The sequence below is a fragment of the Aythya ferina genome (assembly GCF_964211825.1).
Source record: "Aythya ferina genome assembly, chromosome: 15".
Taxonomy (NCBI): Eukaryota; Metazoa; Chordata; class Aves; order Anseriformes; family Anatidae; genus Aythya; species Aythya ferina.
In genome coordinates, this window is record NC_140314.1 from 4,129,040 (window position 1) to 4,135,039 (window position 6,000).

Here is a 6,000-nt window from a genome sequence, read left to right on the forward strand (position 1 = left end):
ATAGAAAATGATTATATTGTTACTATTACAGAGTTACAAAACGTAAAGAGGAATCACAGCAAACTTGGCAAGAGCTCATTAGGAGTGTGGTGCAGTCTGCAGGAGCTAATTAAAAATGCCTATATCTCATAATAACCATTTATCTCATCACAGCCTCCATTCCCTGACTTTCTTTCTCTGGATGGAGTGAGAGCGAATGATCTCTTCTCACTGGTGTATGTGCACACTGTAAAACACACCGAATATGCTGCAGTACACATGGTTTTGTTCCAGGGTAAGAAGCCACCAGCTTCGTCCTTGCCCGCCTGGGCTGTGGGCTGACTGCCCTTCCCGACCACATGAGGCCATGTTAGATGCTCTGGGGCTGCCTGGAGATGCTTTAGGAAATAACTTATTCAACTATTCCAGAAAAAGCTTCTTGACATTTTAAATTGTTGGCCCTGTGAAGCGTTATGATGATGAAGGTGACTCACAGCTCCTCTTCTGCTCATGAGGTCACTCCAACAAACTCCAGCTCTGTCCAAGCTCTCCAGAGGTGAGCACATCTCTTGCCTCCAAAGGCATCCACTTTAATTTTGTTAAATGCCGCTTATCTACAGGATCCATCTTAATTTCCCTGGATCTTCTCACTACAACTGTCACACAAGTCCCTGACTGCAGTATCACTGTCTCCTCGTGGCAATAAGGGTAAGTGTGGAGCTGCTGTCTCCCAGCGGGAGGGATTGCCATGGCTCATCTAATTCTCTCTTTCCCCCATGCCCTTGAAACAACAGAGGAAATCTTCACTAATACATAAACCTGTGTGCTCCTCCAGGAGCTCTTCTTCTCTCCTGCATCTGTCACACCAGAATTGCAGGGGGAAGGCAAGGCAGGTGACACGAGGCAGCTCGGTGGTGGCTGTCTGACCCTGCTCTTCCCCCCACGCTGCATACGGGACAACAGCTGCAGCAGAGGAGGAGGAAGGCTGAATGCAAGAAGATGGGGACTGTAACCCTGCAGGAGATGCTGGTTGGGAGACATGAAAATGGTATTAAAACAGCATAGTAACACGGGTATTTGCATTTATTGTACTCAAAGTCTTACTGAAGTGGCTGGTACCTCTGGTATCTCTCCGTTTCCAGCAATATGTTGGTCTGCACTGCTTACTATGACTGCAAGCTTTGCTGAGACATCTGCATCTCTTCTGTAGGATTGCTCCTTCTGTACGTTTTCACAACAACAGAAAGACACAGCTTCTAGTTAATCTGTGTTATCTGGAAAGATGAAATCAAAGCGAAATTCGTTTTGTCAACAGGGGTGTGAGTGCTGACAGGAGATGGATAAGAACAGGCGAAAACTAGCTGTAGTGGTGCCCGACAAATCATTTCTCACACTTATGGTGCCTGGATGCAGGGGGATATTCTCGAGATGACATTTGATGAACCTGTTTTCTTTTGGAGCTGGAATTAAAAGGCTCTGTAGGAAAAGAAGAGAAATAACTTGCAAAGGCACACAGCTGTGATACCATTTTCTGTGCAGCCCCACGACACTGGGCAGCCTGCAGGGGAGCAGAGCAGAGAGGCACAGCCTGCCTTGCTCTCCAGGGAAAGGAGGGTGTACTTACACTTCTTAATCCATCCCAAAATATCAGTATCTTGGAAACAAATTCCTTGTCATGTTTAATCTTTGCACACATTTTCAATAAAGCAGATGGAGAGGCTGCTGAATAATGAAATCCTTGAGCCTGTTGCAGCTGAAGTCAGATGTAAAATCAACGTCAGCAGCACGGAGATTGTGCTCCTCGTGACAGCAGGAACCAAGTCTGAGGTCTGTTGGCCTTCAGTGCAACCCAGCGGATCCTCACCCCTCCAAGACACTGCTCTTCTGCTTAAAATTTCTTGGTCAAATAAAGACAATTAAGTAACTGAGGAGCATAAAAACGTCAGTGTGAGTAGCTCAGCCTGTTCCCAACAGTGCCGGCAGCAGATGCTCATGGAAAAGCCTGGGAACAGGGTGAGAGTTAAAGGTACTTCTCAGAAATACTCTCTCAGCTGCCTGGCCTTTGTAGTTCAAGGAGTCCATAGATACGCTCAGGAAGGGAAATACCTCTTTTTGCTTGTACTGAAAACCTTCCAGTTTCAATCTTTCAGTCTTTAGTTCTGTTGGTACAAGTCATTCCCTCTTTGCCCTCTCCTTGTCACTCACAAGTGACATCAGGCAGCAGGAGATGGTGACTCTTAACCAGCTGCTGGAGTCCTGGCTACAGCTGAGCTAAAATAGACAACACTTAAAGTTTTTGTTTTGTTTGTTTGTTTTTTCTCCAAAGAATTCCTGCTGATTTGCAGCCAGACCTTGCTGTGTCCATAGGGAAACTTGCTGCATTCTCTGCTGTGGGAGCTGTCTGCTGACCATTGCGCTGGCTCCCCCCTTTCCCAGTCATTATTTTGACACCAACTGGCCATGGTTTTACTGGGTTTCTTTGACCATATAGACCTCATGTCCGTAACTTCAGATAGACATCAGAACTATTTTTCCCCAAACCATATATTTTAAATTGTTTCATCCTAAAAATAATTTCTTTTTTTTTTTTTTTCTTTTTTTTTTTTTTTTTTCTCCTATTATTGTTATTTATCTACACATGTGATGAAGATGATAAAATGAGTAGTGCCTACTCTTCACTTGTCTGTACAGCCTGGTGTCTCTGGTGACTAGGAACACTTTATCAAAATCAATCAATTAAACCTAAACAATCAATTAAACCAATCAACTAAATCTAACCACTCAATTAAACTTATCCACTATGCCCATTGGGCTGGCATGTCCAATATACAGAAAAAGAAAACATGTATTTAAAATCCTGGCATTTTCCCAAAAGTTGTCACTCCCCCTCTGAAAACAATGCTGGAGAAATCAGGATTTTGCTCCTGTAACTTCTGCACACTTCTCCCTTTTAAGCTTTCTTTGCCAAACTTCATTTTCAGATGTATTCCTGCCTAAAACTCTGTTGTATCAGCCCTTCTCTCAGATGTCCTCTGTTTTCAGAGGCAGTTTTGACTGCACACAAAAACTCAGCTGCTGCCCAAGATGAGGAAATCTCTTTTTGCAAGGACAGCAGACAGGGAAGCTCTTGGCAGATGGAGCAACCTGTGAGTCACTTCCGTGGCTTTTCCAGGAGATGTTGCAGACAGAGGCAGGACATTGAACTTAGCTGAGATTTCCCAACTGTCATGTTATTTGGGTGGCCAAACATGAGTCATTTCTAAACCTAGATCACACTGGTTTTGTTGTTGTTGTTTTGTTGGTTTTTTTTTTTTTTGTTTGTTTGTTTGTTTTGTTTTGTTTTCCCTGAAAACAGACTATCTACTAAAATAAAACAAAGCACAACAGATATTCCTGGTGAAATCAATCTGTGTCAGCTTTCCTGAAATCAGCACCATATAACAAGCATGAATTTTTCTCCTCTAAGTTATTTATCCTCATGCCTGGTACCAGACTGAGGAAAGAGGCTGGAGAGGCCGTTATGTCCCACCAGTAGCTGTCCTCTGAAAGCAGTCCTGCGAGCTGAACAGGGATGCGATGCTGCAGTCTCATCTCTGGATGCTGAAAAAAAAATCTAATGAAAAAATGATTTTCATATGGTCAATGACTAAGACAGTAATTAAATGAACTATATAAAATGTTTTGGAATTAGTAGAGAAAAACACAGTTTTATAAAGTGTAATAGAGGCTAAGAAAAGCAGCAGTGTGACCCCCAAGATTTTGACATGTATTCAGCGCGTGTAGCATGAGGTGTCCTGGTGTACACGTACAATGGGACTCGTCTGAAAGGAATGAAGAGCACCAAGGAGCGAGAAATTAGAAGACAGAAAAGAGGGAGGGGGATTAATCAGCATTAGTGCTGCTTTCAATCACTGTGTTCCCTATAGAAATTAAATTGCTTGACTCATATCAAGTTACCCATTACCAATACACGCCGTTGCTTTCGTTCCTCACTTTGCTGGGCAGACTGCAGTGATGTCCTTGTGCTTCAGCCTTGTCTGCAGAGTAAAGGGGTTAATTTGATCTCCCTCTCTGTCTCTTTAAATATAACTCCTAAATTTGATCGTTTGCCTTTTTTTTTTTTTTTTAATTATTACTACAATAGCTGCAGCTTTTCTGGAGGAAATAGCTCTCCCACCAATACACTGCAGTTTTCCAAAGCAAAGTTTGAACCACCTCCATCAAACCTAATGGTCGCAGCTTTTAAACCTTTCAATGAGGGTAACAAGCTATTATTAACCACAGCACAAAAGCAAAATACAAGCTCTCCCAGTCCAGTATCTGCAGCTCCAAAACCAGATATAACAAGACAAGCACATCATTTACACATACGTAATCCTGTGAATATCTGTCATATATACACATGGTACACACTTTTGGTTCTTGCATAGATATCCATATATTTGGAGTAGCCACAAATGATAGCTGCAAAAAACAAGTCTCCGATTTTCATTACCACCTGTAATTCCACCTGGGTTCATTACTTCCTCTGCTAAAGTGATAAATAAAGTAATAATTCTCCCTAAAAGCTGTGCTGTGTATTGTACTGCTTGAGCACCCTCCTGGTACATTAATGGGGTGCTGGGACAGGCATTATGGATGTTTAGATCCCAGTATATGAGCTGAGTATTCCTCCCCACCTCAAATTAAGAAGAAACCCAGCATTTTGAGGAGATTTACATTGATTTTCCTGCTGTAAGCCAAACCAAGCTAGAGCATCTGGAGTTCTTCACAAAGTGCTCGGCACGTGCTGGAAACTTGGCCTCGTGTCCCTGAACAGGCCAGAAATAGCCTGTCCCCAGGGATCAACTGACCTCCATGCTGCCTTCCCAGGTCTGTAAATTTTATCTGATGGTCTTCAAGGGATTTCCTCTGATTATTGCGGGTGCCTCTGGAGATAGATTTGAAAGGATCCTGAATGCCTGTGAGACCTCTCCCTCTGAAGCCAACCCATGGAGAAACCTGGTGGAGGAGCTGTAAATCTTGGGAGGTTTTACAGCAGCTCCCCAGACATCTGTATTGCCTGTATCAGCAAACGCTCCATGCATCGCTATGGGAGTGGGATGTGGCGAGGGGAGAGCTTAATTTAGAAAGCAACTATTTAATACCTACAGTTCTACATGGCAGCCAAAAATGTAACCCCAGACAAATAGCTTTCCTAACGCAGACTGTATTAATATGTGTATATATATAAAGTAACAGCATTGCACTCACATGCTCATTTTCCACTGGCTGATCATGGGCAAACCCTCAATCACATCCAGACCCTGCTGTGCTACCACGAATGCTGGAAAGAGGTAAATATTCACGTGTCTAGGCTCCATGTTTCCCTTCCAAAAAGAAGGCACACTACTGCCCCAGCCCAGCTGCAAGGGAGGCATTTGAATTAAGAGCAGAGCTGCACAATAAATCTTCCTGGGTGGGAACAGAGGTAGCACAACGGGGTTGAAAAAAGAGGGAGTGGGAAGAAGGTTCTGGGGCATGTTGGTATTTTGATAGCATACATAGTTTTGGCCAGAAAAAAAAATATCTCAGATTGGTTTAGTTGCAGTGATGTGATGGGTTTGCAACCTTTCCTACAAAACCTGATGTGCTTTGTATAAAGAGTGCCATAGAAATGAGAGGAATCAATACAAAGATGCCTCTGTGCGTGCATGTTTTATATTAAGACTTAGTTGATGACTTCTCGTCATTTGAAAGAAATGTTCAGCCTCAGTGCTTGAAATTATCCAGCTGCAGCATTTTCTACTCAAACCAATCTCCAGTTAATTTGATCCTTCATTTATCTTGAACAAAGCCTCCTAATAAAAACATTTGTATTACAAATGATACACTTGATCAATGGGATTGCTTTAGGCAAGTATTTGATAATTTGAACACTAGCTATAAAAAGTTCTCATTTAATAAATGTAACTGGCCCAAATTTGCAGTGAGAGAAAGCCCCAAACCTGTACATCACTAAACAAGCCAGACTGTAATTAA